This window comes from Podarcis filfolensis, assembly GCF_964270895.1.
Source record: "Podarcis filfolensis genome assembly, chromosome: 9".
In the NCBI taxonomy this organism is placed as follows: domain Eukaryota; kingdom Metazoa; phylum Chordata; class Lepidosauria; order Squamata; family Lacertidae; genus Podarcis; species Podarcis filfolensis.
In genome coordinates this window covers 22812668-22836082 of record NC_139610.1, presented here as the reverse complement: position 1 = coordinate 22836082, position 23415 = coordinate 22812668, and the positions used below count along the sequence as shown (strand labels likewise).

General features: G+C 43.4%; 1 protein-coding gene across 3 annotated transcripts in view; it reads right to left on the bottom strand.

Moving 5' to 3' along the window:
- Positions 1–23415, bottom strand: part of SGCZ (sarcoglycan zeta) — a 547569-nt gene that overhangs the window by 394089 nt on the left and 130065 nt on the right. The window lies entirely within an intron of this gene.

Below are 23415 nucleotides of genomic sequence, written 5' to 3'. Positions count from 1 at the left end.
ATAAAACACAGCAGGCTTCCTTTTGAGAGAAGATGCATAGGACTGCAGTGTCAAAATAAACATACGAGTGCCTCCAAGTTAATCCAGAAAGAAAAGAGTCTCACAAATTTCAGAAGTTTGAGAAACACTGCTGTATTGAATCTGAACACAAGAAAATTCTATAAAAACTCAAGCAACTGCCACTGAGATCAATGAAGCCTTCATTATGTTACAGCAGAAATGACTCTGATCCAAACCTTCAATGGTTTGGTTTATTGCAGTACAGCCAACATGCGGCTAACCTAAATATTACCTCCAATTTTTAGTACTTCAGCAAATTGAACTGTAGATTTTGCCTGCACTGTTTTTGTAACAAGTACCAATGAAATGTTCAAATATGTTTTGTTCCTTAAGGAACAATGTTTGCTGCTTTCTGTCATTCCTTCATAGGCTCAAAAGCACAGATTTTGCTTACTCCTTGGATGTCAGATCATTAGTACTTCATGAAATCATAACAGTGTTTCAGTATTTGTTGGGGTGGGGGAAATACACTTCACACATGACAGAAGGACAAAGTGAGAGAGAGGGTGAGGCTGCAGAAGGCAGTTTGGGATGATATGGCAGCAATATGTTCATGATTTGTACAGGCGGGTGAATCACCATTGCATAATAGTATACAGATGACGAAGCGGGGAAATAATTTATGCCTATTTTTTCCTATAGACCAGGCATGAGGAAGCTTTTCTTTATCTCAAGGACCACATTCCATTCTGTGAAATTGTCCAGAGTCCACACAGGGGCAGAGGAAGGGGGTGTGGTGGGGGCGGACTGCCCCAAGTGTCTTCACGGAGGGGGGTGACATTTGGCGCGCCGAATGTCTGCCATCAGTGGCTCACTGAGCCCCCACGGGCAGCTCACTCTGCCCCTGGCTGCAGGGTGCATGGGGCGTTCCATGCACCCGAGTGGCTATCCTGCACCTGGGAGGGTACCCTCTGCAACCCAGCCCCCTCAGGAGCACGCTCCACCCCCCTGGGGAGTGTGCTTCGCCCCCCTCAGGAACGCGCCCACCCAGGGCAGCACGGGCATATGCTCTGCCGCTGAGTCCACATACCATATGAGGCCAGTGGCAAGAATGGGTGGAGCACTGTAGGTAAATTTTACCTATATACAGTAGACTAGTTCATGCATATTGCACCCCCTCTCTATGCTTCATGTAGGCAAGCAAGAAGCATGGACAGAGTTCAAGGACAGCCAGGTGGGTGCAAAAAGGGTGCAAAGCAGGATGAGTGGGGATGCGGCTGGGGAGCCTGGTGAAGGTCCGAAAGGCCTGGCAGAGAGATCTTGAGGGCCACATTTGCCCTCAAGGCCTGAGGCTCCCCACCACTGCTACATTCCCTTGCAGAGACAAATCAAACCCACCATTTTTGAAAATGGGGAAGACAAAACTGTTCCTAACTACAGGAGGAACAGTTGGAATTTCCAAGCACACAAGGCAAGATCGCTAATAATAATAATAATAATAATAATAATAATAATAATAATAATGATTTATTTATACCCCGCCCATCTGGCTGGGTTTTCTCAGCCACTCTGGGCAGCTTCCAACAGAATATTAAAATATAACAATCTATTAAACATTAAAAGCTTTCCTAAACAGGGCTGCCATCACATGTCTTCTAAAAGTCAGATAGTTGTTTATTTCCTTGACATCTGATGGGAGGGCACTACCGAGAAGGCCCTTTTGCCTGGTTCCTGTAACCTCTCGCAGTGAGGGAACCACCAGAAGGCCCTCAGCACTGGACCTCAGTGTCCGGGCTGAATGATGGGGGTGGAGACTCTCTTTCAGGTATACTGGGAGGCCGTTTAGGGCTTTAAAGGTCAGCACCAACACTTTGAATTGTGCTCGGAAACACACCCTAATTTCCCATGTGTCTGGGGAAAAGCAAACAGATAACTGAACGGTGTTTTCTTTGTTGTTTTTTTAAATATCCTATCCAGTTTGGGTTGTCATAATTAAACACAAATCTTAAATTTGAATTCAAAGATAGCAGCTGTGTTGTCAATGCAGGTTCACATGCACACACAATGCATGTGATCTAGCTGAGTGTTCAGCACTTTTATATCATAATGGTTTAAAGGGGGAGCAATGCTTTAACCCTGCCCCATTAAACTCCATGAGACAATAGCTTTGAAAGATTACCTGGTGACGCACAGTGGCATCTGTTGCGTGGCAGAGCCATTTATTGAGCACTGAAAAATATGTCAAACGGTTTTGCCGTAACATTCAAAATACATTTCTGAAACCAGGAAGGGTAAGTGATAAGAGCATGGGTCTCGAAAGTTAAATTGCTTTTTATTCCTGATTCCAATGGCCAGTAAAGCACAGGGCCCACTGGTCTGTTATAATGATAAGCACCTAGAAAATGATCGTGAATGCAAGGTTTGGCGTCATTCTGGAATGCTTATTTTGACTATAAAAATTAACAAGTTGATTAAATGAGGGGCGTGGCAACAGACATTGAGGATGTGTGGTTTTTGTTTTGTTTTTTAAATCAAGAAGTATATAAATTTTATGAAATAAATAAAATAAATGTAACTGGTACCCTTTGTCAAAAATCAGGCATTTTCTCTCTTCATGCCTAGGACCTCAGCTGTATTGCACAGAGCTAATTAGCTTATACAAACCCGAGATCTCTTGGCAAAGTATTTTCCGTTGATTTAGAAAGCTCAGCTCTTCGACAGCCTTAATTGCCAATAGCACTGCTTAGGAAATGTCAGTAAGAGTGAAGCTGACCTGAACAAAAGCAAAGGCAGTACAGTGGTACCTCGGGTTAAGAACTTACTGTATTTTTTGCTCCATAAGGCGCACCTGACCATAAGGCGGACCTACTTTTTTTTGGGGGGGGGGGAATTAAAGAAAAAAAATATGCGGCCCTTGGGGGCTTTTGTGGGAGGTGGCGGAAGTGAGAGAGCCCCCCCCAGCCCCAGGGACCACACATTCGCTCCATAAGACGCACAGACATTTCCCCTTAGATTTTAAGAGGAAAAAAGTGTGTCTTATGGGGCGAAAAATACGGTAATTCATTCCGGAGGTCCGTTCTTAACCTGAAACTGTTCTTAACCTGAAGCACCACTTTAGCTAATGAGACCTCCTGCTGCCACCGTGCCGCCGGACCACGATATCTATTCTCATCCTGAAGCAAAGTTCTTATCCCAAGGTACTATTTCTGGGTTAGCAGAGTCTGTAACCTGAAGCGTCTGTAACCTGAAGTGTCTGTAACCCGAGGTACCGGGGGGGGGTTCACCCTTAAGGGAGTCTCCTACTTAAATCCAGTTCTCTTGTCATGGGCATCATGTGGGAGTCTTGAGATACATGTATCCACATGGCAGCCGTAATATGAATCTCCATTCAACACGTGGAGTGCCCCAATAGCTTGGAATGTCTGGACACTGCTACATGCCACAGCCACGTACGGAGGTCACTGGTTTGGCGACTTTCGACTTAACCACACAGCTGACCCATGTGGTAAACATCTCTCACACATTATAATGGCTGCAGGTTGCTTAGGGAAGAGAATTGCAATGAAATTTGGAGAATAAACTGTCTATGTTCACTTATTCATCCCAGAATGGAAATCAATCCAGTGAATGCTATCAGTATATGTTGTGGTTGCCTTGATTCCACAAATGAAACATTATTTATTGCTCCCTGCCCACAATATGCATAGCATTTCCTTTGCATTGAAATGAATGGAGTAGAATACAGTGGTACCTCGGGTTACAAACACCTTGGGTTACAAACACTTCGGGTTACAGACTCCGCTAACCCGGTAGTAGTACCTTGGGTTAAGAACTTTGCCCCAGGATGAGAACAGAAATCGTGCCGCAGCGGGAGGCCCCATTAGCTAAAGTGGTACCTCAGGATAAGAACGGTTCCAGGTTAAGAACAGGCCTCCAGAACAAATTAAGTTCGTAACCAGAGGTACCACTGTACCTTAATGATAATGTAATTTACACAATCAATTACATAAATTTTATAAATTCATCACAACAGTCAGTCAGACAAATAATGTAATTCTGGGTGGAACATGAACTGCAGTGGAATGGAAACAGTGCGGCATGGGATGAATGGGATGGAATGGGTGAAATAGAAAACTATGCCTTATTACATCCCTAGTGGTGCTAACACTATGTAGGAGACTTTTCCACTAGCCTCTGATGTCATGGTTATAACATGAGAGCTAGCCTAGATGTTACTTCCTTTGCAGTTACCTGCACTATGCATTCCCCTTGCCCTCAGGGCATATAATGAAACAAAAGCACAGTCCCAGTTGTATCCATCACACAGTGAGTTCTTTTGTCCTGTCCCCAAATCACATCAAAGGCTGCACTTATGGGGTGGGGAAATTTGCAATGTGAGAGTCCCCTACTAACATAGAAAATGCTGTTTCAATATACAGCTATGTGCACAAACAAACATTGCCACAAGGATGCCAATCTCAATAGTAAAAAGTTACAGCTGCGCGTGTTCCAGTGATTTATCCTTGCGGTGTAAGAATTGACAGCTCTGTGGTTATAGATTTTTCCCTCTCTCATTCTCTTTTCCCACTTTTATTGGAGGTATATATGAGAGAAAGAGGGAGAAAGTCAATGTTTACGATCCAGCTAAGGTGAAGTTAACAAGGGGGATTTAGCAGAAGGGGCCAGTCGCTTTGAAGCTCTACACAGCAACTAAGAAAATCCATGCATAAAAATAGGATGTGTATGAAATGTGCGCCATCGCTCACATCCGAGTTGCGCTTCTGTAAGAGCACCATATCCAGATGCATTGTGATTTCAAAGGGAAACACTGCGGGAGTTTGTTTAATAAAACGTTGGCCACCTTTTAACGAAATCAATTTTCCTCTCATCACTTCTTTCAGTTGTCTTTTGAAGTGAATGCTTTTTAAGTCGATGCATTCAACTTTGGAAATTTAATTCCCGGGTTTGAAAAGATAATTGACTGTCAATAATATAGCCTCAAAGAAAAAGTCTGAGTTTCTCTCTGTGTACAACTGCTACTACTGCCACCATAACCATATGGGGATAGAAGAACATTTTGACCCTCCTTTCCCGAGAGTTTCATAAATAAATGGGCTGTGATTTTTCCAGGTTTTTTCCCCACCAAGAATCTTTGCATCAGGTCATTGTCAACATGGTTGCATGGTGTCAGAAGCAATCTGGGTCTCTCGCATTAAGGCTTCTGTCCATTTTACATTCCCTCCAGGAGTGCTTATTGATCTTACCAGGGCACTCGTGCCTTAAAATTCCCTGATGAATTATAAACAAGCTTTTAAAGTGTATCAGAAGTGAGGATTTGAGTATCTTGCTCCGGGTTCGCCCCCCTCCTCATTCTTTTTCACCAGTCACTGAAGCTAAAACGCAACAGAGGGAGAATGCATTTCTTCCATCATAAATAAAATATTGTGTTTTTTCCTGCAACAACCGCTATCTTTGCTCCCCTGTGTTTAGTCTTAACTACACTGACTCGGTATCAGGAGAGCTTCTTGGAAGATGACGAAAGATGACAGCCCACCACAGTGGGAACAATCTGAGTGAACCGGGATGGGAAAGACAGTTTAACCTTTGAATCATGAAGTAAACTGCATATCCTTAGCCTTGGGAGTAGAATAAACTATAATTGGATTATGCGGTTGCCCCATCTCTCTCTTCTGGGGATGAATTTGGCTTACTCTGTGCAAGCGGGAAGTCGCAGGAAGTCTAGAGAGGTTTTTTCTGGAGGGAGACAAGAGAACAGGAGTTTTCAGCCCTAACAGACCAATCAGAAAAAGGCTGGCACCAGCCTATAATGGCTGATGTTGCCCCAAGACACTTCTTCTTTGTCTGCTGTGAACAGCAAAAATCAGTTATCCTCCTAGAGCTCAACTGGCAACTGAGCACCATTTTTTCACTTACTCCATCCTGCCCCTTTTTCAACTGACTTTTGGTGAGCTTGGGTTTATGATGTGGCTGATTCAATCCTAATTTCCATTTAGTGTTGGGCAAGAATGTACATTGGTCTGGATAACATTGGTGAGCGCCTTCCATTGCTGATGGGCTTGGGAGGTTGCTTCTTCTGGTGCTCTTGGAGCCTGGTGTACTGCTTCCCTATATGAGAAACCAGAAATCATTTGCTCTTATCACTTGCTTAACAGTGCAAGGGCCAAAGTAGGTTGATTTTGCCCAGGATACGGGAGATATAGGCTTTCCCCTTCTCAAGTCTTTAGTACAAGTATGTGGGCAACCTACTCAAACACATGAGTCTATGATTCTATTTCTCAGAAGAGTTCTAGGCAGGTTTTCTGGTCCATTTCCTTATTCCCAATGGCAAAGATGTCCTGGGAGGAGATGCTGATGAATTTTCACCACCCTGAGCATATATTTGTGGTGTGTAGAATTCTACAGTAAAATGCAGTGACCTCAGAATGATCCAGATAATTAGCAAGAAAGTTAGGGTGATATGTATTATGTCAAGATAACAGCACTAAAAATAAACTGTGAATCTTGGTTTGTGGACAAACTGCAGTGTGATGTAATCCAGCTTGACACTATGACCCAAGCAGACGTAGAGACTGTAGACCTAGAATCATAGAACTATTGAGTTTGAATGGACTCCAAGGGCCATCTAGTCCAATGCCCTGCAATGAAGGAATCTCAACTAAAGCATCCAAGACAGATGGGGGGAAAATATTTTAAAATGAGGCATGGTTGATAGGTTTTTACATAAGTTTCAGATTCTGTGCCCATCTTCCACAGAATATAAAAACATGAGCACAGAATACTGTGTCTAAAGATGTGGAAAAAAGTTTTCAGGCCAGATCTTCCTTAGTTAGGCACTATGTTACAGATCCAATCATTGTCACTATTGCCACAAAGCATTGTGGTTCCCGATCTTTTTTTACTAGAAAAACTAGTACACTTTAATATTCACCCAGAGAAGATATTTTCAGTTACTTAATCCCCACCACAGCTGATGACCAAACCAAAAATATACGCTACTCATACATATTCTGGACCGTGATATTCTTAAATAATACCTGCATTCTTTAAGCAACAAAACGGGGAAAAAAATGTAGTTACATTGAGATCAACCATATGGCTACTGAGAGTGAACTTACTCTTCTTCATGCATTCATTGATCACCTGTAAGTGCTTACCATATGATTCCACTCAAGCAGTTGATACATTGCATTTCAGCAATGCAACACTGGGGCGGGGAATAACTACTACATGATGGAGCCAAACACATATAAGCTAGCAAATAATACAGCAGAGATCGAAGACTTTGCCATGGATATGTTGTATTTGGGGGCACTCCTGCAGCCCTCCAAGTCTTTCTTTCCTCTCTGGAGTACTGACAGTTTTGACTTAATCTGACCTATAAAAAGGTAAAGGGACCCCTGACCATTAGGTCCAGTCGTGACCGACTCTGGGGTTGCAGCGCTCATCTTGCTTTACTGGCCGAGGAGCCGGTGTTTGTCCACAGACAGCTTCCAGGTCATGTGGCCAGCATGACTAAGCCACTTCTGGCGAACCAGAGTAGCGAACGGAAATGCCGTTTACCTTCCTGCCAGAGCGGTACCTATTTATCTACTTGCACTTTGACGTGCTTTCGAACTGCTAGGTTGACAGGAGCAGGGACCGAGCAACGGGAGCTCACCCCATCATGGGGATTCGAACCGCCGACCTTCTGATCGGCAAGCCCTAGGATCAGTGGTTTAACCCACAGCGCCACCCGCGTCCAATCTGACCTATAGTCCCATTCAATTGTCTGGTGTGTTCAGTTGTGGGCTGAAGTCCTTGCTTTTTTTTTTTATTGCAACACTAAGAAAAGTGGAATGGATGAGTAGGCACTTAAAACTACCAAGTTCAGCATAAATGGAACAAGCCTAAAGGGCCAGTCGTCTAACGTCTGTAGGATTACCTTTTGTCAAGTGATTTGATGGAGCAATTATATGACTACACTGAGACTGTCCCAGATCAGTCTCTGGAATGTGCTGATGTTTCAGAAACACTGAAAGACCTTTTATTGTATTGAAAGAAGCTTTTAAGAATTAGCTCATTTAGAAAAAGAGAACTATCCGGGCTCCTTAAATCAAGAATGTGCCTTCAATAGCCATAAAGCTTTCCCTGGCTGTATACATGCACCTTGGTGATGAAGCTGCATACTCAAAGAGAAAGTGAATGAGATTGTGGAAGTTCTCAAGAAAATTGGGGCACAATAGCTCTATCTCTTCCCCTGGGAGGAGACAGGTAGTTAACTTTTCTTTCTGAAGTTCCTATCTAACTGAATCTATAAGACAGGGGTGGGAGGAACCTGTGGCTTTCCAGATATCAATAAATTGCATCAGTCCCAGTCAGCAAAGGCCAATGATCAGGGATGATAGGAGCTATAGTCTAGCAATATTCATCCATGCCGCCTTTCCATGGTTAAAACCATGTTCAAGGCTGCTTACAAAGAGGAATGAGACATACATTTCCACACACTACGATACGATACGATACGATAATCTTTACTGTCATTGTCCCATACAGAACAACGAGATTGAAAAATCTACATAAAACATTCAAAATCTAACAAGCCTGCTATCCCAGCTACCCTAACCTGGTTAGCCCCCTAAAAACTCTGATACCCCATTTTTAAATACAATATACTCCCATAGAGACTCCTTACACTGTGTTTAAAACCAAAATCACATCTTGGTAGAAACTGTTTCTCAGGAGGCTAGTCCTGGTCTTTGTAACCCTGTACCTTCTTCCAGAAGGCAGAAGCTGAAAGAGATCATTTCCGGGGTGTGCACTATCCTGTGCTATCTCTGCAGCTTTCTTATAGCACCGGGAAGCATAGATCCAAGGTGGGAAGAGTGCACCCAATTATTCTCTCTACAGTCTTTACAACTCTGGACAGGATTGTTTTTTCACTGACCGTGCAGAATTTCCCCACTTGGCTGATTGGTTGTTGCCATTTGGGTTTCGCCTGCCGCGTAGCAAATCGTCACAACTTGTAAGGTTGTGGATAGGCTCTGGTTCATGTGATAGGGATGGGAGAACAGTCTCGCCATTCCTATGTGAAGGAATGGTGTTAAAGGAATCCAGGGACTCAACTGGTTTGGTCAACCAGTGAGAGGGGGTTGTGCCCATACCTGAGTCCAGGGGGGGCATCTGGGTGGTGAACAGAGTCTGTACCTGGCTTTTCACCTTCCTAGGTGTTCACCCTTGGCTGACTTATCCTGGTGCCCTGGGTCAGCGCTGCTTACAAGAGTGCAGGGAATTAGTTGAACCAGAGCCTATGCAACCACTCACCTTCTGCAATCAATAAAGTTGTGGCCTAAATTCTGTCAAAAACCAAAACTAAAATTTGAGTCATGTGTGAATTGATTTAGGGGGGAGGTCTCTGGGTCTGAACACGCAAATGGAACTCACACTCAAATAGCTCTTTCCCTAACCAGGCACAGCAGAGCACTTGAAAGTTTGCAATCTGAACAAAAGCAGCTGGAGATCTGTTGCATTGCTGTGAGTAGATAAACGCCAACACTCTCATCTCATTCTATGTAATTCTAGTCCTCGCATTTCACATATGTATGGATGGATCTGACAAGCTGCAGGTTGCAACAGGCAGCAAGAAAGAAACCTCTCTAGTATTTCCTTTGACATCTCTGACATTTATCATGACCCAGGAGTCAGTTCTGATTATCATTTCCGCTCTCTTTGTTGTTCGTTGTAGCTTATTACCCAATAGAAACTTACATTTCCTTAAACCATTTTTGAATGACATGTCAGCTACGATTATTCATACCACCAATGGAGGAACGGAGAAGTTTGCCTGACTGCATTCATGTAGCCAGAGATAGTCCGGCTTCATATGTCACTCCAAGCAGGAAATGCTGAGATAGCATTCCAAGAGCAGGCCCTATTAATATAAGTCAAAATTGCAGACAAGCTAATGTATGTCAAGAATATTAAGTGTCATTTCTTTAAGAACAAATGACAGAATTTGATCTCTCCCTCATTCCCAACACTCGCATTTGTTCTTTTTATTAAAGCTCTGTAAGATATTTCAGCTGCCAGGGAAAAACACACACGCACATATAGCTCATTTTAACTGGTGTGCAAACATAGGAAAGCATTTTTCAATATTTTTTTTTTTAGTTGGGGGAGGGAATCACAAAAACTCATTCCACCATGAAAAGAGAAACATTTCTCTGTGAAATTGGCAAATTCCCACCTGGGGCAATTTCCAATACATCAGCATTGCAAGACGGGCAACCTCAAGTGTTAATATCTTTTTAGAAAATCTTGCAACCAAGATTAAGGGGTTTGTGCTTGATAGGAAGGTTTTAGTGCCACAGAAACATCAGCCCATGTTACCTTATGATCTGCTTCTTTGCGATAACATTCCCATCAGATTGATTTATGCCAGGAAGTTGGAGGGTTGGTTAAAAAAGGGGAAAAAATCAACAACACAGTCTTAGAGACTAAGAAGGATTTCTGAAATGTGTCCCTAGGTAAGAATCGGAGAATTGAGCTGTACGGGAAATGTACCGTATCATCTTGCTGCCAAGCTGTAACTGACTCCAAACTTCAGGAGCAAACTTTTTGGTTCAATACACAGAGATTTAAAACACACAAACAGCTAACTTATGGCCAGAAATGGGACCCTTATCTTCTGCCTGACCACTCTGAAGCCTCTGAAGCCTGATATATAGCCAGAAAGGGATACTGAGGCAGGAGTTCTAGGCCTGCAAAGCACGGAGTAACCAGCCAGCGTAATGAAGTACAAACCCATCTATCCAAAGTGTCTGGGAAACAGTCAAAATATTCAGGCTGTGCTCACACTAGGCTGCCATCTTGCTCTCGCTGAACCAGATTCATTGTTGCCTACAATCCTGCACATCTGAGGTAAAAACACATTGAGGCTTCAATTGAAACTCACTGCTGTTGAGTCTCTCTCCCACCTATTGGTAGTCATGGTGGAAGACGAGAATGGCAAGACTTGTGCCAGGTTCAGGCTGGTGAAGCACTGAAGCATGGATCAGGGCCAATACTGGCTGGTGATAGCTGTGGGAATGTCTTGGGATTCCAGGCCAGCTCTTCCCCGCCACTTCTCAGCCCTCAAAATGCCCCATTTCAAGGTGTTTCAATGGCACTTGCTGAGGAACTTCCACCCAGCCTCCTGCCATCTTATTCGCTGGCCAGCCAAGCTCCTCTGCTCCTACTGCTCATACCCATCCAAATATACTAATCTGTAAGTATACTCTATTGAACACAACACAATTAACTTTTGAGCACACAGATATAGGATTGTACTGTAAGAAAATGCATGCAGGTGTCTTCCCTGTGGGATCCAGATGTTTCTGGGGGCTCTTTTGCACCCCCACCCCCAAATAAAACCTCATGAGTGATGACAGAGGAGAGGCTTAATAAAACTTCCAAGCATCTCAGCCTCCTACACAGGGGACAGTTTTGGATCATATTAGTTTCAGAAGTCAATCTCTTTTGCATGACAAGATTTTACAGATGATGGGCTATTTGCCATCAGAAAGACCTGAAATTTGGGCAAAAAAAATGTGATGGAAACCTAGAATTCCCCTCAGGAAATTTCACCAGTTTTATCAATAGGCTCCCAACATTTCTAAGAAGTTTCACACACACACGCACAAAATCACACACCATTTATTAATATTTTACAAAACCAGATATCTTTTTAAGCAGTATGTCAGTAGCAGCTCTTAGCTAGTCCTCTTTCACCACACACACTCCCCTAGCTAGCACATTGGCAGTGGGGAAATCTCATTTTCCAGGCACTCAAAGTGCTAATTTTGAGATGCTGGGGAAATGAAAGTTCACCCCTGGCAGCACAGCAATCCTATTTGCAAATGCTGCAGGGACAGAGCGAGATTCGCAGGTGCCCATTGGGTAGTGCCTCTCACATCCCTGAAATAAGCAGTAGATGTCCTTGCTTGACTCCCCACCTTTCTTCTAAATTGTTTAGGCGTTGGGTGCTCTAGACTCTTCATTTCCACTACTTTTGCATAAATTCCAAGCCTCCCTCTGCAGAAGAAGAAGAAGAAGAAGAAGAAGAAGAAGAAGAAGAAGAAGAAGAAGAAGGGCTACAGCATCAGTGCCCTTTCACTTTAAAAAGTTTGGATTTATTTGCTTTTTCAAAAGGTCCCTTGAAGAACATTGGTTCTCTCCTCTGAAGCACTGAAGGGGCTCATCTTCATACAACCACTTGCTTGTAAGAAGACAGCCAACAGAGTAACCCACCTGAGGGTACCAATATAAGACTACTGGGTCAAGGTCATGTAAGAAAAGGGAACCCTTTTCAGCTCTGTGGAAAATTTATTCCTGTGCCACCTTCCAGGGGTGGACAGAGCCAGAGGAAAAAGTAGACGAAGCAACAGATGTGATGCTAAGCTTTGTTCTGCAGGCTACATTCCAGCCACACAAAAGTTAGTGGTTTCTACACACACACCACACCTTTCTCCGCCTGACAAGTAAGAGACATTATCACCCCTCAAGCACCAGTTCCGACCAGAAAAAAGCAGTTAATGAGGTACAAAGCAGAGCAAGTGATGACTATGGCCTGGAGAGAGTCCAGAAAATGGGGTCCTCATAACAGAGGTCCTGGTTGCACTCGGGACCCAAGAGCTCACCTGACATGGTTAAAATGGGGGGGGGCAGGAAGTCCTGGCCATTCCCCTGGGATCACGCCAGGTGGTTTTAATCAATAGCCAGTAGGCGGCGTGATTCCAGAGGCTTAAAAAAATGGCAGTGTGATGCAAGTGGGGCACTTGAATTTGCATGGCTGAACACCCGCCCACCCTTCCTAGTTTAGGTAGAATCGCTTGGCCTTGCTTTGGTTTGGGTCGCCTGTTTTGGAACATGGGCTGGGTAGGGATTTTTTTCCATTTGGCAGATTGGCTTTAGCCATTTGGTTTTCGCCTACCCCTTAGCAAATCATCACAACTTGTAAGGTGGCGGTTAGGCACTGGCTCAGTTGGATTGTGGGGAGGGGAGGTGCGGCCATCACCTGCCCCTCCAGGAACTGCGTATTCTGTTAAAGGAATCTGGGGGTCCTGGATCTCATCCAAAGTCTGCTTGAGGGGCTAGGACCATACCAGGAACCCCGGTGTGAGCTTAGGTTGGTCCTCATCGACCTTGCTCCCTCATTTGGTTTACCCTATTGGACGATCACCCTGAGAGGTGGAGTCAGTTATAGTGGGGAGTCAATGCCTAAGCCAATACCGCTCACGTGATTGTATTTCAATAAAGTTGTGGCCAAAATTTGCCCCAAAACTTAAACTAATATAAGTGTCCGTGTGTATTTATTTTGGGGGTGGGTCTTGGGGCCTTGAGACGCAACCCAATTAGAGAAGACTGGAGGGCCACATTTGTCCCCAAGGTCTGCAGTTGCCAACCCTGTACGATATGCAGAGAAGGAATCTAGCCACAGTTAATCACTTTAAAGTCCCACTGATATATGTAATAGGAGGGGTCTAGCATGAAATCCAGTTCCTCCCATTGAAACTGACAGGGTTTTAAAATGCTCAAGCTTGACTGGATCCACAGCCCGATTTTTCAAGCAGAATTCAAAGAACCTGTACCACCACTTTCCTTCAATTGTTCCCCGCTTGTTGAACCATTAAACAAAATGTCTAAGTAACAAGCCTTAAGTAAACTCAATTTAAGGTTCGTTTTCTGCCTTCTTTGCATGCGCTTTTTAAAAACCACAAGCCATTATGTTTGATTTCTCTACAGAGCAAGCAAACATTGTCGATTGCAAAGGAAAACTTGAGAGGACTTCATGGACCCCCCCCCCCATGTTCATTGCGTCTCTGTGAATCCTACCCTTCCATTAGGAGCCAATTGCCAACCCTGGAAATTCGACCTGGGATTTGAGAACAAAGGCCATCAAGCCCAGTAACAAAGGGATGACAGGCCAAATTGGGCCCTCAGCTTCAGCTGTACAATCCCATTGTCTCCAAGGGCATCATTTAAGACAACCACGCAGCTCTGATGCTATCAGCATCTTACTTAGAGCAACTTGGTAAATGAGTCCATTAGTACATGGAAAGGAACAGCGTCTCTTTCCCTCCTCCCCCCCCCCCGCACTTTTTATTTATAAATGTGATGTCTCAGCAGGGATAAGAAAACGTGAAAATCAACAAAAGCTCATTTTCATTATGCAAGTCAGCAGCTCAAAGTACATGCAAAAACAAAGACCACAGCAAGGATCATGGCTTTCTTCTCTTTTTTCTCAGGCAATCACTTTTGAATGATCACCGTTGCGCTAAAAACAAAAGGAACAAACAGTTGAGATGGATACAAAGCTTATTCTGAATTGAAAACTGTTGTGTGTGTTTTTTCAAATCACTTTGCTCTCTTCAACCCAACCCCCGAGATATGCCTTGATTCATGGTGATGATAACGCCAAGTTTGCAGGTTCAATATGGGACAGCTGCACATTCCTGCACTGCAGTGGATTGGACTACATCAGTGTTTCTCAACATTGGGTCTTCTGCTGTTTCTGGACTACAACTCCCATCATCCCTAGCTAGCAAGCCCAGTGGTCAGGGATGATGGGAGCTGTAGTGTGAAGACAGCTGGAGCCCCAAGGTTGGGAAATGGCTGGACTAGATTATCCTCAGGGCACCTTCCAACTCTATGATCCTATGATTCTGTGCTATGTTATCCACCTCTGAATGTCCACTTGCTCTCACCCACTAAGTGCCGGCAAACTCAAAAGCATTTGATTAAAACCTCCTCCCAGCTCTGCTTTCTTGCACAGCAACTAATGCAGTCACAGTGGATGTGAAAGTTGGTCAGGTGACGTGGACAGAAGACTAGGTCTGAACACGGGATCAGCCGGTTCAAATTATTCAGCTATGAAGATCACTCACTGGCCTTTGGGGAAAGGATTTTCAGGACTATCTCTCTTTAAAAAATAGGAATAATAATTCAAGGTGGGGAGGTGTCCAGCTGGGAGCAGCTGATGCTGTAGTATAGTTGGAGTGGGGAATCTGTGGTTTTCCCATTGTTGGACTGCAACTCTCATCATCCCTGATCGCTGGTCATGATGGGGTTCCTGCAATATCTGGAGGGTCACTGACTCCTTAGCCTTGATTTAAGCTAAATAGAAGGTGTTTGGGATCCTCGCTTATCTTATCTCACTTATCAGTACAGGAACAAAATTTGTTCCTTAAAGGTATTATATTACTTCTGTGCCATACAGACATCTTCTATATCCCCAACCCAAAAATTGGTGAACAGGAAATCTACCCACAATGCACTGTTAGCGAGACAGAGTAGGGGTGGAGGAAAAATCAAGTTTGGAAGACACAAACTGAAATGCAGCCATCCTTTGAGATTCATTCCTTTTCCAAATTTTGTGATGCACAAATGTACATTAGCAGGAAGTGTGTGCACAACAGGCCTACATTAGGGGAAATGGTGGACTTAATTTACGGCGGGGAAATGAGAAGGTAAGAGAAACCAAAACTGACAGATTCATCTCTCCATCCTTAGGACAGAGTATAGTTGTGTTACTGATGCTAGTAAAATGCTAAAGAAATACATGTGGGTTCCCCCTGCCATCCAGAAAGGCCTTTAAGACACAAATTGCCACTGAAAACAACATCAGAAAGAAAGGAATCCCAATGAGAAAATAAAAAGAGCACAGAATAAATATGTCCTTTCCTGCCCTTCCAGGAAGACTGACTCTCACAGGATAATATCAGCACTCACTGATGGAGTTAATATCAAGCAACCTTAACATATAAAGAGATGCTTATTGATACTATATCCACACAAGCCTGCTGTGCGGGCCCATAAAATAAGTGTCTACTCTTTATTATTCTTTTAAGACTTCAAGCGACGTGGTCAAGGTTTCCCTGTCAACGTTGTAACAAGTGAGGCTCGTTTGAAATTCAGCACAGCACCGAGAAGCTGTGAGGCTCGGCCAAGCATCAATATCACAATAAAGAAGCAGCCTTGACATGCGAGACATCCAAACAGATGAATTGAACAAACTTTATGAATATTTTTTATGACTGCCGGTTCCAAAGCAGTGGGCACCCAAGCAAAAATTCAAAACACGTGCAGCAGCTTTCATTTTTTCTGCTTGCAAGTTTGGAACTAAGGCACGGCTGAAAAGTAGAAAAGGGTGGTGCCATATATATATATATAAACATCACACTTTGCCCAATCCTGAAATAATAAGTTTCACTGTCACTTCGTTGTCACAGCTTTTATTGTTATATTTTGTTACATGCTGGTATACTAATAATTTAAATAAATACACATTGGAGATATCTCCAATTCAGGAGATCTGCAGTTCTCAAGCCCAGAGGACAAATACATCCCTCCAGATATGTGCTCAGGACTCTCCTCAGATCACCCTCCACTGGCCCCACTTTCACACCAACCTTGAGTGCTCTGGCCTGGCTGGAATGTGGCTTTGAACTCCAATGATGCTTTGCCTTAATGGAGGCCAGAGAGGGCTGTGTGAAAGTGTCTAGAAACCATCCACCTGAGCAAAGGTGGAATTCACATCCATTGCTTTGTCCACTTTTCTCTCTGGTCCTACCAACCACCGTCATGTGGCCCCTGGAAGTTTGCCCAAAAATGAATGTGGCTCTCAGGTTGAAAAACGGTTCCTGATTCCTGAGCTAGTTCCTTGGACTATATGGGCAACACTCTGCACTCCAAGTCCAAATTCCATACCCCAATGGATTTTTTAAAAATTTACTTTTTACCACCACTCTCCATCCTCTCCATTTTCCTTCTGTCAGGTTGTTTGCAGTGCAATCATAGGTTTGTGAGGTGCCTGAACTCCCCTTCAGGAGAGCCAGTGAGGTGTAGTGGTTAAGAGCGGTAGACTCATAATCTGGTGAACCGGGTTCGCTTCCCCGCTCCTCCACATGCAGCTGCTGGGTGACCTTAGGCTAGTCACACTTCTTTGAAGTCTCTCAGCCCCACTCACCGCACAGTGTTTGTTGTGGGGGAGGAAGGGAAAGGAGAATGTTAGCAGCTTTGAGACTCCTTCGGGTAGTGATAAAGCGGGATATCAAATCCAAACTCTTCTTCTTCTTCAAATTCCTGGGTGGAACACACTGAATTTAGCATGTTACAAATACAAGCCAGGAGTCAGCCTGGTGATGGCCACTAAAGAAGGGTCATTCACTGGAACAAAGGGAGTGGCTCTGTGACAGAGGGCAAAAGGGAGGGCTCCCTCTCTCAGCTCAGAATTAGTTAGAAAGACAAGCGCCTTTGAAGTTTTAGAATTTTGCTGTGATGTGAGCTAGGGGGAAGAAAGGGCCAGTATGCAAAATACTCCCAGCTGGAGTGGGTCAGAGAGCCATGGCATATTTATTTTTGAATCCAAGGCTGAGCTTATGGAGGAAACAAGACCCCACTTGCAGTGGAATGCTTTGAGCCCCTCCATTATAGGTAGGTTCAGGTTGTATGTATGTACAGTGGTACCTCGGGTTACATACGCTTCAGGTTACATATGCTTCAGGTTACAGACTCCGCTAACCCAGAAATAGTGCTTCAGGTTAAGAACTTTGCTTCAGGATGAGAACAGAAATTGTGCTCCGGTGGCGCAGTGGCAGCAGGAAGCCTCATTAGCTAAGGTGGTGCTTCAGGTTAAGAACAGTTTCAGGTTAAGAACAGACCTCCAGAACGAATTAAGTACTTAACCCGAGGTACCACTGTACAAATAAACCATATATCTGAAGGACACCACAGTCTATGGTGTGCCTCATTTCCAAAGGAAATAAACACAACACAGCGCAAAGGAATACAGAGAGATAAAGAAACATGGGTGTGTTTCATTTCCAAAGGAAACACAAACCCTGGGTGAGTGCCTGGGCCTCTGGAATCATAGAATTGTAGAATTAGAAGTGATCCCGGGGGTCATTAGGAATCTCAACTAGATCATACATGACATGGCGGCTGTGAAAATTGGGGTGGATGTAACCAGAGTTATTTTTCTACAGAAAGAGGTGCCGGAACTCACCACGAATGCTTCCCTTGTTCTCTTATAATGGCAATGGCGCCCACCTGAGAGGTGCCAGAACTGAGTTCCAGCAAGTTCCGACTGGAAAAAAAGTGCTGTGTGTAACGATATGCATTTCTACTCAAGAGTAAGCCTCGGTGAATTCAATGTAACTTACTCCTAGGTTTGTGTACGTAGGACTGCAGCCTCCATCATGTAGGTGCGCTTGTGTTTGTATTGTTCTAAAACAAAACAACGCTAATAAGCTGTAAGTATAAAGACACCCACACCCAGACATTAATGCCAAGTCTCAAATTGTGGATACTTCAAATGCACTGTTAATTTTCCTCAATATTTTCCACTTTCAAATGGCTCTTCAGTGCCTGGCAGATTTATACAATGTTGGCTGAAAAGAGAGGAACCTTGAGAACCGAAAGGCTGGATGCACATTTTCCAAGTCCCCAAGCAATGGGCAGATAAAAATAAACCTAGTATAACCATCCAAGTTCCCTGTTATTTGAGTCATGTTTTTTTCTATAACGAGTAGAAACAGTGCTAGACTTATGTCTATGTTTTCCCCTCTAGCTGCTACAATATACACAGAGACACTCTAACCATGTTTCTGAACCTTCCGAAGCATGAAGGAACAGGTGGTTAAAAGTTGTTGCAGCCCAGTCCTTATTTAGTGATATTGACTATGCTTTTTGAAGATGTTATCCATTCCTTTCCAGTCCTCTGTGGTCTGAATTGGAAGGGACACTGAGGGTCACCTTGTCCAACCCCTTGCAATGAAGGAATCTTTGCCCTACTACCATTTCTGCATTAATCTGCATATTTTCATATCCACATGAACAGTTGTACTTGATCATATATTTGAATACATACTTAATCCTAAAGCATTTATATTACCCATAAATATCAATTATATTTTATTTCTTTGAGCCAAGAACTGAATTTCAAATTTCAGATGGTAGTGAAATCTGAAGGATAAGTACATTCGAACCTCCATATATGTATGGGAGGTTCTGATCAGGTTAGTTCACAGCAGAATTCACAGGAATCCCGGTGCATCCCTATCACCTGGGAACAGAAATCAAGCTGAACTTGGAAGCATATAAGGATTCAACAAAATGACTACAGTCACTACAGTATGTTTTCAGCCAGCTTTCTTCATTGCTTCTCCCAGGCAACATGCTACGAGTTCCAACAGTTGCTTTATCCAAGCCTCCTTTAAATGAATGGACTGGATCTGAGCTTCGCACTGCTTGGTGGCACTTCATTCCTCCATCAATATGAAAACATGCATTATAGGACAGGGACCATGGCTCCAGGCATTTGGTTTCAAATCAGTCTGCTGCCCTCCTGTAGATTGCTGCATTCCTTTGTTGATAATGTTAGACTTTCTGAATGGAAACTATATCAACCGAGCCAAGACTACTCTGTGAATAATATTAACACAGAGAGAAATATTTATCATGTATTAAGAGAATGCAGAAAGACACTTCCCAGAACTCTCAATACGCATTGTCTTGGATAGAGTCTGCATCACTGAAATGGTACCCTTTCCTTATAAATTATGCCATTTGGGCTATCAAATGTTCCCTATTACTCACCATCAAACCACTTAACTGCCACAAGTTGCAGGAAGGAGCAGATCCCAGCACCGTGCAGCAACACATTTTGTGCTGCCCTACTTCGCATCTCAAGCACTGGTGCCATTTCCATTAAAGCCACATGCTGGGAAATCCCAACTGGCCACGTAAAGTGGCGCAGATTGATTTGAGACTGGAGCATTTGTTTACCACCTAGAAAGCAAAACAATAGCTCTCTTCTCATTTCGAGCAGGGAAGGAAAAACAATGCAAGGCCAGGATGGGGAAACGAAAGGAAAAGAGAGCCCTTTTACCAGCCAAAGAGCAAAATGCTTTCATTAATGATTTCCAGCAGTTTAACGTAGTCCCAAGATCTTCCATAAATCCCCACATTTACGCAGGCAGATATGCGATCAGCGCTGCATTTTTGGTACCAATCTTGCTCAAAGCATCACTAATTGTTAAAATACAAGTGTCTCCCAGAATGCTACACAGTTCACAGCCCAGCTTGATCAGAAGATGATAGAAAGGGGGAAAGCATACTTCTACTCCCCTTCCAAACCCGACCCTTGGGCTTCTAGAGTTAAGTACTGTCATATACCCTAGCAGCAGCGCTATTACATCTGTATCATTTGATAGTACATTCGTACCTTGGTTCTCAAATGGAAATCCGTTCCAGAAGTCCGTTCGACTTCCAAAAACGTTCGACAGCCAAGGCACGGCTTCCAATTGGCTGCAGGAGCTTCCTGCACTCAATCGGAAGCCACGGAAGCAGCGTCAGACATTTGGGTTCCAAAGAACGTTCACACACCGGAACACTCACTTCCAGGTTTGCGGTGTTCGGGAGCCAAAATGTTTGAGTCACAAGGCGTTTGACAACCAAGGCATGACTGTACTACAAAAGGCTGGGCAAAATCTTGCTGAACTGCACAGTTCAAAACAGTGCAAGATTAACCAACAAGCAGAGTAGGCACTGGCCTAGGGGCCCCACGAGAACAGATAAAAATAATATTGTTTTGATCTTGAAAGAAAATCACCATCAAGCTTTCTTAATTCAATGTTATCCCACTAGTCTGCACACAAGAGAGACCCCAAGATTTCTAGGGGTGCCTCCACAGGGTTTAATCTGGCACTGGTTCAAAATGACCCCATGCACATTGGGTCAATCCATATGAATTCACTCAGACCCCAATCTTCCCTGGGAAGATCTGTAGCAGGCATAGGCCCTCCAGATGTTTTGAGACTACAACTCCCATCATCCCTGACCACTGGTCCTGTTAGCTAGGGATGACGGGAGTTGTAGTCCCAAAACATCTGGAGGGCCGAGTTTGCCTATGCCTGATCTGCAGGGTTGTTTTTGTTTTGTTTTTAACTTGCAATCATTCAAATGCAAGTAGATTGCCCCACATGACTAGAATCCCACCTTATGGGATGACTTCTACTCACATTGACATGAAGATGAAATCTCCTCACACGCTCAACATGAAGAAAGCCAGCCAGCAGAGAGCCACAGGGCGTGCACATGTGCTATGAACTACATGTGCTTAAATATCAGAGTCCTCTTTAGGAAAAGAATGGGCACCCCAGGCTGGAAAATGCACCTTCTAGGACTATTTTCCCCAGGCTGGAAAATGCACCTTCTAGGACTATTTTTGGATACAGACACCCATAGCCCTGGCCTGGCCTTGTCTGGAATCTACAGAAAAGCCCTAGTAATGTGTGTGGTCCTGTGCTTCCAGCTGCTTTCCCCAGTGCACAATTTAAGGGAAAGGATGATCAGACCAATAGCAAGAAGGAGTTGAAATGGAAACCAACTAAGGAAATGTTCTTCTCATAATTATTTCATTTAATGCCTGCTATAGTTTCATACCTGTCCCAAATAATCAAATTCCACTCTGTATCAAGGCAGAAATCCTAACGGGCTTCAGAAACATTTCTAAACTCTCCCAGCACAATCTCAGAGAAGGCTGTAGGAAAAATGTCACTGCCAGTTAACAGCAGCTAAAAACAGGGAAATAACTCCATGGATATTTATTCCTTTGTTGTAGTAATAGTGGTGGAGGTAGTGGTGGTGGTCGTGATGCTAAATTTGGTCCAAAAGATTATTTTCAGGTGGAGTGTAATTCAAGCCAACAAAGAACCGACACAGTACAAATTATCCTGCAATGGTAATCTACAGGCAGTGCAACTTTTTCCCACTCGCCTCTCCAGTGAGAATGTTGGCTGTACTTGAAAGCCCCTGAGAAAATCTATTACATGAGAAGATAATGCATGCACTTAAAGTGCTTTTCGACAAAAGATTACACAAAAGCATTGAATATCTGTTTCCTTATAGGATACAGTTTTGCATTCGCAATTCTAGCCCCATGCCTTTCTCTTCAGAGTATCGTCCTTTAAAATGGGGTGGGGGAGGGGAGAGAGAGCAGGAAGCAATTTTGTAGTGCAGAAAGCCGTATTTTAAATAGATTCCTTAAAATTAAATCTGGTGGGGGAAAATGGGTCTCTGTGAACTTTTGGTCCCCATTTAAGCATCATATTTTGGATTATAATACTTGACATAAAACAAACTACAAATGCCTATTAGTCATTCTCTGTATGAAGATGATACAGGAAGAACTCTTGCATTCAAAGTAGCCTTAACCGTGGAGGGAAGTTCTTATAAGGAATACACAGGATGACTAGAATTTTCCCTGTCTTGGGGGTGGGGTAAGGTACTATATATGGTTTTTGGACAGCCAAATGAAAAAGAAAGTCACTGGACTAGCTGCCACTCGGATCGTGAACTGGCTCTGAATTCTGGCCAAAAAACAGGTAAGTTGGGCTTTGAGGCATGGAATTTCAGGAAACATTTCTGAACACTGAAAATGTTCATCAGCAAATATTTGGTGCACTCCCTGGTGCACTCAAATATACAAATACAGAAAACCCTTAAAAGGCCCTTCTGACCTCTTTAGAGAATTTTTTTTAAAAAAACTTATTCAAAAAATACATTGTTCTGCTTTTAAAAAACCAGTATAGAACTCTGTAGATTTTATAACACATTTTAAAAGGTATCTGAGGATACAACTGAGCATCTAGGAAGTTGGTAAGAAGTTGTTGGGTTTTTTAATTTAAAAAAAGAACAAAAACTGTTTAGCCAACTCATTTATTTTAAGTTAAGAGAGAGCAAGAAACAAACCCCTGATCCCCATTTTCATAAGGGATTGCAGAGAAAATGGAATCCCTTTTATTTCCCTCACAAAAAGTCTGTTGACGTATTTGTCTGTTATTTGGCGCATTTAATTCTCTCTGAAGGTTCTCCTGTGCCTGAAAATTTCATCTGGCCTAAATTATAATTAGATTCCCCATTATAGTGAATGGGGAACACAAGAGCTTCACTCTGTACAGAGCCTTACACTTTGGACTGCACACCAGATGTTATTGAACAAATGACAATGATTTGTATAGAAGTACAAATAAAATTATGTATGTATGTATAAGCTTAAAGTTATCATAACAGAACATTTATCGGGATCTGTTCCACTAAAGGAGATTTGTTGGCATCCGTCTATCTTGGGAGACAGTGGAAGAGTGCACCTTTAGGGGTGAAGTCAAATCACTGAAAAGTTACAGCTCCTGCTGTGGTTGTAGAGACAGATACGGACGAGACATGTTTTGTTGCAGCTGGAGCAGATGAAGGCGTCTGGTTGTGCTGCTACAGATGCACCATGGCATTTCTTCTCTTTGTGCTCCCCCCAGTTTTCATTCCTCCTTTGGTCACTGTTATGAATGCCTTTATGGCAGAAATTATTCTTGGGTGCCTTGA